The following is a 10,244-nucleotide window of genomic DNA, read 5'->3' as shown; positions in this document are numbered from 1 at the left end:
AGGCAGACATCCATATGCAGCTTACTGAGAGAGGCCAATTTCATTCCTCACACTATTCAATTTTACTCGCTTTGAGGATGATAGATATTTTTCTATTTATATGCAAAATCAAGAATTTCCAGGCAGTTTGCAAAACAGCATTTCTAGCCTGATAGCTTGCTACTGCTGCGAACTGTGGCCTAGACTCCATTAACAACATGGGTTGAGAATGTGACGTCCAATATCTCCCTGTATAACCATCCTGACATGTCAGGGAATACTGATTTTAAAAGATACCTCAAGAAGCGGGAAAGGAATGCTTGAAAGCTTACAGCTGTACATTATTTTTCTTTCTAAATGCTGTTACCTGCTTCTGGAAAGTTACAGTTAACAGGTACTTGTTCAGTTAAATTACTTTTAATTAAATATTCATTGCTGCTCACACACCAGTGTTATCCACTTGCCACATGGCTTCAGAAGTTGAGCAAGAAAGTATACTCAGAGCAATACATAGAAATAGGTTCCAAATTGTCTAGTGAACCAGTGCCCAGAACACCTCATCGCATCTTAAAATAACATATGCTTCTGGCTGATAACAGTTACTGGTTGCCTTCCAATCTGAGGCCTTAACTCATGAAGATAGCTAGGCATACGCCTGGTCAAGTTAAGAATCAGTGGCTCTACTTGCATGAATCAAGTTAATTGTAAACTTAAGTTACATGTTGATAGGAGGTATGAAAGCAGTCTTCAAGTATGGCATCCATCCACATTACTTCTCAAATAACTGAACAAAATGTCCCTGGCCTTCTAAGAAAAATGTGGAAATAAACATATCAAGTGCTAGACAGAAACACAGAACAGACATTTCTTAAATAAATTATTAGCTAGACACACATTGTGCTATTCCACTGGAGTTCTAAAGTAATCTGATTTATGTTTTTCATCCACAATGTAGGATGACAAAAAATAAAGTGTTTTCCATTATTAATAGTAAGATGCATCTTAAGATATTATATAGAATCATTGGCATAAAGTTCAAGTTTTAAAAGTTCACTTTTTCCTCTTGGGATGAAATAAATTACAGAAAAATATACCTACTTCACAATTAGTAATTAGATCCAGTAGAATAATAGTTTCCATCTTGGGGGGGGAAAAATTAAAATTACTATTTTTTTTACCCATACAAAGATTATTTTTATCCATATAAAGATTATTTTTTTCCCCAGGATATAAAGTTATTAGTGTGCCCAACAAAAATTACTGTCAAAAATTAACAAAGAGATGTTAAAGAAACATTAGAGAAGGTGGGAGGGAGGAGAAGGGGGGCATGAAGTTATATGAAAACACACTGGTGAGAACATAAAGTAAACCTTAAAAAAGTCCCAACATCTCTGACAATTAATGCTGTGGTTAAGAGTAAATACTGTTCAACCTGAAGCTATGTATTCTAACGGTGTTTATATTAAGGTCAAAAGAAACATCCATGAAATCTAAGTTCACGGATATGTAAATAGGCAGAAGAGCCAGGTTACTTACAGTTTATATTTTAAGTATATGATATTACACATTAAATAAAATGTACACGTGTGTAAGGAAGGGGAAAATACATATCTCTGTGTACATATACTTCATTTCAAAATACAAGTATTTCTTTATTTTGACATTCCTCCTTTAAAAATTGATCTCAAAAGGTTGTGGAATAAGCTTTTAATAGCTTTAAATGTTTACTCAGAAAAATATTAAAAAGGTGAGTTTCAAAAATCAACACAGCACCCAAACTTCCAAGCTTGGGTCTCCTGTTTACATTTTCAATTGTACATATTTAGAACACTTACACAGGTAGGAATTCAAAGCATTTATGAACTAAAATATCATACCCAGCTTCTGCAACATCCATGACATTCAATCTTCTCCTCATGCAGACTTGGGATTTTGCTCTCCGTGTTTTCAAGCACATTAGAAATAGGCTTTAAATTTTCAGAAGAATTCTATGTACTGCAAAGGAGATTTATATCAATTTCTAATTCATTATTTTTTTAAACTAGATCGGGGGGTATTTGCAGTCACAGGCTATTGAATAGATTTTTCAGATCTCATTTGTCAGGACGGAGCTCTGCCCACAAAAAGTTAGGGCACCGATCTGCTTAAACATGGTCACTTTAAGTGCTTAAACAAAAGTGGAAAGGGTTCTGTAGAAGAAAAAAAGGGAGACACAGAAAAGTAAATCATCAGAGAAGAGACTATGGATGTTAGACATCAAAATTAATTGTTTTTTCTATTTAATTTCTATGTATAGAAGTCAGTATATAGTTTATATTATAAATCACATTAATGAAAAGGACATTGAAAACAACCAGCCACCCCCAGGAAACAGAGAAAGATTTGTTGACATGTTCCCAAAAGCTTTATTCAACTTCAGGCTGATTCTCAGGCTTCATCCTTCCTGAGAATTTCAGCACAAGTGTTCATTGTTATTTTTGGAACTCATTTCTACACTCAAGTACTCGCTTGTATGATGTGTTTTCCTTTCCTTAAAGCTTCTGTTAAAAACTTGTTTTTTAGAGAGCATGCACGGATTTCAGAATTAATTGTCTTAACAGAGATACAAAGCAAGGAGGACATATCTTAAAGAAGTCATAGTCCCTCCACTACTTTCATAACATTTTTGAAAAGTGCAATTATAGTAGCAGAATATATTGATTTCTGTACCTATTCTGTAGTCTTTTCTTACCTTCAATTTTCAGTACACATTCAGTACACATTTTCAGTTCTCCATTGAATATGGAGAGCATATTTTATTTTAACCGTTTTATGAAAAATAATTGTCATTATTAAACATTTTTATTATATGTGAAAGTACCTGTCAAAAAAAATATTTTATGAAAAAAATTTTATCAAAAAGACTAGAAGATGGTGGAGACGCTAGATCACAATGTTCTTGGGTTAGCTACTAATATCTCTGTTAGGTCATTTTGATCTGTGTGTTGAAGAATTTCATTTCCAATAATGTGGTATCAGAGTTCAGGAGTCCTCCTGAAAGAAAGTTTTGGCAAAGAATAATCAGTGTAGTCTCCATCTCAAATTTTTTTTTTCTTTTAAAAACTTTTGCTCTGTATACATACAAGCTTTTATAGAACTAAGTATTTTAAAAGAGACAGAATACAGAATGGAAAAAGTCCTGAAGTTCATTGTAAATAAGAAAAAATTCATATCTCTCTCTAGGTCTAAATCTGATTAAAATCTGAAAGACACTAATTCTTCCTAGCAAACAGTCTATACTAGAAATTAGTGATGCTTTAATTCTTTACAGCACTTCAATGTCATCTGATACCTCTACGGTCTTTTGTATAATCCTTGCTTGTCCTATTAATTGCTGACATGCATTTTAAATCTGTAATGCTATTGCATAATCCCTGAAAAAGCCTTCACGGGGGGGGAGGGGGGGGGCGGAAATAATCTGCTTTTGCTAAGTAGCTGATTGTATATGAGATATTTGTCATTCAAATAAAATGTATCCTTGAACAATTAGGTGTTTATCAATCACAGCTTCCTGGAACAAGTAAGCGTATTTTCGACATGTTGGAACATACTAAGGCCAAAGAAAAAACCTGACTTCAATAGGAAAATGCAAGGCTGTGACTAGAGAAAATACTAAACTTAACTCCACAGTATAAACCCAAACTCTCTGTAAACAGAATGTTGGATAGTGAGTCTGAAAACGAGTCGTTCTTTTTGTTGCCTGAAGGTGGCAATAATGATACCATACTTACAAAGTATTTAATTGACAGTTTTATATTTAGAAACTTTGTGGGTTTAAGCATTAAAAAATTAACTTTATAGAACTGCACTTGTCTGCTAACTTTTTATGGAACTATTCGTTTTCCATTAGCCCCACAGAGGACAGAATGAAAATCTCCTATATCCTATAGCTTCCTCTGTAGAGTTTTCTAATAGAAACTCTATAAAGCAAGGCAAAACCAAGACTGTACTGTTTCTGTGGTTTTGTTTGTTTTTTTTAAAACACACTTTTATACCTACTAATCAAAGCTAAGTGCAATACACAGAAGGTAGAAGACTATCAGTGTAAAAACTACGCCCCTGAGAAAATATCACCCTTTGAGAACCAACCATGAACCGTAACGGGGCCAGACCAGGTTCTGCATCCACAGAAAAATAAATAGAAATGCTTCCCTACACACCACATGAAGAAGGATACTGAAAAGAAATGCAGCTATGGTCTCAGCTCTACAATATCCTTGAGTACAGAGATGTTACATTTTATGCAACCCAGGCAAACTACAACCAATGGTATAGTAAATAGAAGTAGACCTGTACAAAGCTGAAATGTTTGGCACGCTAGTGCTAGGTAAGAGGATCTGCAGGGTAACAGCTTTATGTCTCTCAGAATATACTAGAGTATTTAGAACAAGTCTAGTGTTACACCACTTTTTGTGAAGTTACTTGCACCTTTTAGGTCTGCAAGGCACAAGAGAATTTTTTAACACTAGGTGATGATGTTAGAAATTCAAGTTACTTTGCTGTTAGTGTTTCTGATGCTAGGAATTCAAATAAGCATATGGTTAATAGAAATGAGAGTGCTAATAAAGGCTAGCAACCAGTTAATTGACAAATAGGGATTAGAAAGAAGTCAGTAGTACAGTTAAGCATGAAGTCACCATAACGAACCCCCCATAATCTGAGCAATCTGATCTAGTTAAAGATGTCCCTGCTTACTGCAGGGGGGTTGGACTAGACGACCTTTAAAGGTCCCTTCCAACCCAACGTATTTTATGATTGTATGATAATAAAAGGGGAAATGGTTAGTGAGCTACTACACTACTTAGATGCACATTAGTCTATGGGGCCGCACGGGATCCACCCAAGGGTACTGAGGGATCTGGTGGAAGTGCTGACCAAACCACTTTCCATCATTCATCAGCAGTCCTGGCTAACTGGGGAGGTTTTAGTTGACTGGAAGTTAGCAAATGTGACTCCCATCTACAAGAAGGGCCAGAAGGAAGATCCAGGGAACTACTGGCCTGTCAGTCTGACTTTGGTGCTGGGCAAGATTATGGAGCAGATCTTCTTGAGTGCCATCACATAGCACATACAGGACAACCAGGCAACCAGGCTCAGTCAGCATGCTCAGTCAGCATTTATGAAAGGCAGGTCCTGCTTGACAGACCTCATCTCCTTCTATGACAAGGTAACCTACTTAGTGGACGAGGTAAAGGCTGTGGATGTTGTCTCTCTAAACTTTAGTAAAGCTTTTGACACCGTTTCCCCCAGAATTCTCCTGGAGAAACTGGCTCCTCATGGCTTGGATGGGTGTATGCTTCACTGGGTTAAAAACTGGCTGGATGGACAGGCCCAAAGAGTGGTGGTGAATGGAGTTAAATCTAGTTGGTGGCCAGTCACAAGTGGTGTTCTCTCAGGATCAGTATTAGGGCCGGTTCTCTTTAATATCTTTATCAATGATCTGGATGAGGGGATCTAGTGTACCCTCAGTAAGTTTGCAGATGACACCAAGTTGGGCAGGAGTGTTGATCTGCATGAGGGTAGGAAGGTTCTACAGATGGATCTGGACAGGCTGGATCAATGGGATGAGGCCAATGGTACGAGGTTCAAACAAGACCAAGTGCCAGGTCCTGCACTTGTGTCACAACAACCCCATGCAGCACTACAGGTTTGGAGAAGAGTGGCTGGAAAGCTACCTGACAGAGAAGGACCTGGGACTGTTGGTCAACAGGCAGCTGAATATCAGCCAGCAGTGTGCCCAGGTGGCCAAGAAGGCCAACAGCATCCTGGATTGTATCAGGAATAGTGTGGCCAGCATGACTAAGGAAGAGATTGTAATTCTGTACTCAGCACTGGTGAGGCCCCACCTCCAGTACTGTGTTCAGTTTTGGGCCCCTCATTATTGGAGGGACATTGAGGTACTGGAGTGTGTTCAGAGAAGGGCAACAAAGCTGGTGAGAGGTCTGGAGAACAAGTTTTATGAGGAGTGGCTGAGGGAACTGGGGTTGCTTAGTCTGGAGAAAAGGAGGCTGAGGGGAGACCTTATTGCTCTCTACAACTACCTGAAAGGACATTGAAGAGAGGTGGGAGTTAGTCTCTTCTCCCAAGTAACAGGTGATGGGACAAGAAGAAATGGCCTCAAGTTGCATCGGAGGAGGTTCAGATTGGATATTAGGAAAAATTTCTCCACCAAAAGGGTTATCAAACATTGGAACAGGCTACCCAGGGAAGTGGTTGAGCCACCATTCCCGGAGGTATTTAAAAGACATATAGATATAGTACTGAGGGACATGGTTTAGTGGTAACTTGGTAGCGTTAGGTTAGTGATGGGACTTGATGATCTTAAAGGTATCTTCCAACGGAAACTATTCTATGATTTTATGTATAAACATCTCATGATTTTGTACTTTAAATAGAAAAGCATTCTCACTCCATCTTCAAATACACAACTTGCTTGCAAAACACAAACTATCACTCCTTAAAGCTTTTGCTTGCAAAGCAATTCTTTAGATTTAGGGGACTATCTAACTGAGTAGGACATAATTATATTTATCAGATATATAAGGCAAATACAGCCATGTGAGGAAGTATGAATAACAACAAAAAAGTTACTAATTCTGGCAGCATAACATAATACAGTTTTTAGTAGCTATACAAAATGCTTCTTGGTCTGTAAAAATACGACACCTTCAAGTAAAACACTAACATATAGCAGTAGAGACCAACCATTCTTACAACTCTATCATGTTACATTTCACATTGTTTTATTAAAAGAAAAAGAACTTGCTTTGTAGGAAAAGAATACCTACAGCATTGCTCAAAGTACATTTAACAGAGCCTGCTTCAGCATTCCTTGCCAGCAGAAGAGGATCTCTTAACTCCTTACTGTAGCAAGTTTGAGATACACAGCTAATTCAACAGCTTGTTGAACTAGCACGATATTAAACCATCTAATAAAACAATTTATATACCTATTAACTCAATTTTTAGCACTTTCTAAAACAATCCACCCAACACCTTACTAAATCTGCTTACTATCTCTTCAAGATGCACACACTATGTCAGGGCCTTAACTGTATAATAAACTTTAATGGGCCTGACCAGCCCCACTTGGTGCATCCCTGCCACACCCCTGCCTACAGCCCAGGAGCCCCATTTAAGCTCAGCCCAGGACCTACAGTCCTGGTCTGAGTTACACTGTAAAAGTGTTAACTCCATTGTCATGGTCTGGGCTGGGTTGGTCAATGACAAGACAACAGATGCTCTGCCCTACCTCTCACTCAAAGGACAGGAAGGAGATAAAGAGATCTATGAGTTTAGAAAAAACTAAGCTACTTTAATGAAATATTAATAATAAACTAAAAAGGAAATAATGAAATAGATCAAATATACACAAAATCATATCAAGTTCCCAGGAGATGTCACTGGGAAGTGCTTGTCCCAGGGCAGGCACTGGGGAATTTCTAGACTGGACTCAGGATGGGAACTGGATTCCAAAACACAAAGAGCAAAGAGGGTCTTCCTCAGACATCAGTCATTGAAGAAAAAGAACGACCAAAGAAGAAGCCCCAGATCCTTTGATCCCTCAGCTTTTAGACTGAGCATGGCAGATGGGATGGAACACCCTATTGTCAGTTTGTCCTGTCCACTCCTCCCCACAGGCATGACCCCTCCACAGGGTAAACAACGCAGTCAGCTGACCCTGGCTGCCACAGCAACAAGTGTAAGCAGGAGCCTCTCTTACTGAACAGAAGGTTGCCTCTGCTTCACCCCAGAGCAGGACATCCAGCTAGGTCCCTACCTACCCATAGATATCCTCCTGATGTGGATCTTTGAGGACTGATTTCTCCCTTGACCTTAGACTTGCCCCGTCAGCAAGGACCTGCCCGGCAATTGCTAGGCTGTGTTAGACCCTGCCTCACTGGCGGCACTTCCAGCTTGACCTCAGACCTGCCTCATCACTGTGGATGTGCCTAATGTCTGCCCTGCTCAGGTACTCTGGGCTGCATCTCAGCTGGCAGAGCCCTTGCTCACCTCCTGGGTTCCCTCCCTGACGGAGCAGTGGCCCCCACTGCTCCCTTGACATAGACCACTGAGCTCTTCAAACCAACAACATAGTATCTCTTTCCTTTTCTCCCCTCCCCGCCCCCCCAGCTCAGAATGGGCAGGTCAACAAGTGACTAATGGAGTGATAGTTCTCACTGTTAGAATGGAATTAATTTGCATTCTGAAGATTTCTAAAACAATACCTGTCTTTAAAAAAAAACAAACCAGACCTCAAGAAAGAAGTTACTCACTCCGACAATCAAAAGTAAAGAAACTTTGCTACTAAAATACCCTGCTCTCACCACTCAACTATTCTAAATGGAGGCTTATTTATTTAAGCATACACATCTCAAACATAAATGGTACTTTGCTTGCAAAGCATAGTGGTCAGGTACATAAAGGACTTTTTTATTATTATTAAAGTAGATTCATTAAGATTAATTTTCATTCCTCAAAAAAGCTTAAAATTATATGTGGTGATGAAGTTTTTAAATATTATTTTTCACTGTCTGTGTAACATATCACAAGTGGAAGATCAATTTGCTATAGATTACTTTTTATTTATATCAGAAGTTTTGATAACAATCCAAGTTCAAAAGTAGTAATTTAAGTTTTCACAATAAAACATTTCAATGAAATAAAAAGACTGCAAGAGGAAAAAAGTTTCTTCTTGAAATACTCCTAAGCAGTCAGAAAGTAAAAAAAAAAAAAAAAAGCTAGAAAAATATTTTATACATTAAAGAAGTTCTACATACCTGATAGTGATTTGTTATCAGTGTATATGGAAAACAGCAATTTTCCTGCTTCAAACAATATAAAAGTCAGTAGTTCGCATAGTTGCCTTTTCAGTCCAAATTGCTTCATTAAAATGTTTAAAAAGATGTTTCTTTGTGAAAAAAATCAGCCTATAAATCAGAAAAGTAGGCTTAGGAACTCTATTAATTAGCATCTTTCTCTGCATAACGTTGTTTTTGGCTTTTTCAACAAAAAAATGCACACTTTTTCACTCCTATTAATTTCAACATCATTCCGCTTTCCAGCCACATGCAAAAGTTTCTCTACAGAAGGTATTTATGGCACATACCTTCTCAAAGACCTATATGAGTAGGAGAAATACTAGTTACACTTCATTGGACCAGGTAACTCAGTTCAGAATGAGTAATGCATAAATAAAAACCAGAAGTTGAGATTCAAAATGTTAAGTAATTAAAAATACTACTTGCTTTGGCTTCAGAGAATGGGTAACACTGCAAGTAAGCTAGTCGTTACTACTATAATATATACTACTATGGTAATGCACAATTATTTTTTTAAATCTAATTGAGTAATTTAATGCTTTATAGTTGTGACTATCAGTTCAGTCAAAATTCTTGTTATGTGGGTGGTTAGCAATAGGACAAAATCAAGTTTGCTTTAGGGTTTAACAGGCTGTGTTAAGAAATATATCATGGATTTTTTTTTAATCTTCTTAGTAGAAATGTGCCAGAAGATGTTTTAGTCTTACTACCCTTTTTTTTTTTTTCTTGGTACAGCTGCAAAAATAACTAAGATTGGTCATATGTTACTATGCATGCTGTATTTTATCCAAATACGTCAGTGCATCTGCCACCATAAGTAGAAAAAACAATTTAGGAACACAATTTTGCAATGTCTTCTTTACTCATGCACCTCCATGTGGCTGAATGCTTCACACAAAACAAGTTCCAGGATCAGGGCCTAGGTTCAAGATTAAGAATTTTATCAGATTCGGTATTTGTAATCAAAAACACTTAGATAAATTGAAAATAGTTGGTAAACCTGTCATGGTTTGGGCCGAACTGGCCACTGAGATGTAGCTAAAAAACTGTAAATATGTGTTAATAATATTACACCACCTAAGCTAGTCAGGTAATAGGTATTTGGATTTACATATTATTTGTTTTCTCAACATTATTTGTTTTTCCACAAAGATTGGGAAAATGCACATATTTTAATGCATTTGGTTGGAAATCTTTAGCAATTTTAAAATGATGTGAGGAGAGACATAGCTGGAGGGAGTTGTGGTCTCAAGACCAGAGAGCAACTAGATGCAAACCTATTCAATTTTATCAGTGTGCGCATGTATAAATACATGGTATTATCTCTCGGTATTCTATATTCTATACGTAAGTATGTGATATATATGTATAAATTAGCGGGACTAATACCTGTCTGCAAGTCCC

Source organism: Chroicocephalus ridibundus, chromosome 4 (assembly GCF_963924245.1).
Source record: "Chroicocephalus ridibundus chromosome 4, bChrRid1.1, whole genome shotgun sequence".
In the NCBI taxonomy this organism is placed as follows: Eukaryota; Metazoa; Chordata; class Aves; order Charadriiformes; family Laridae; genus Chroicocephalus; species Chroicocephalus ridibundus.
The sequence above is the reverse complement of the archived record's forward strand: the minus strand, read 5'-3'. Positions refer to the sequence as shown.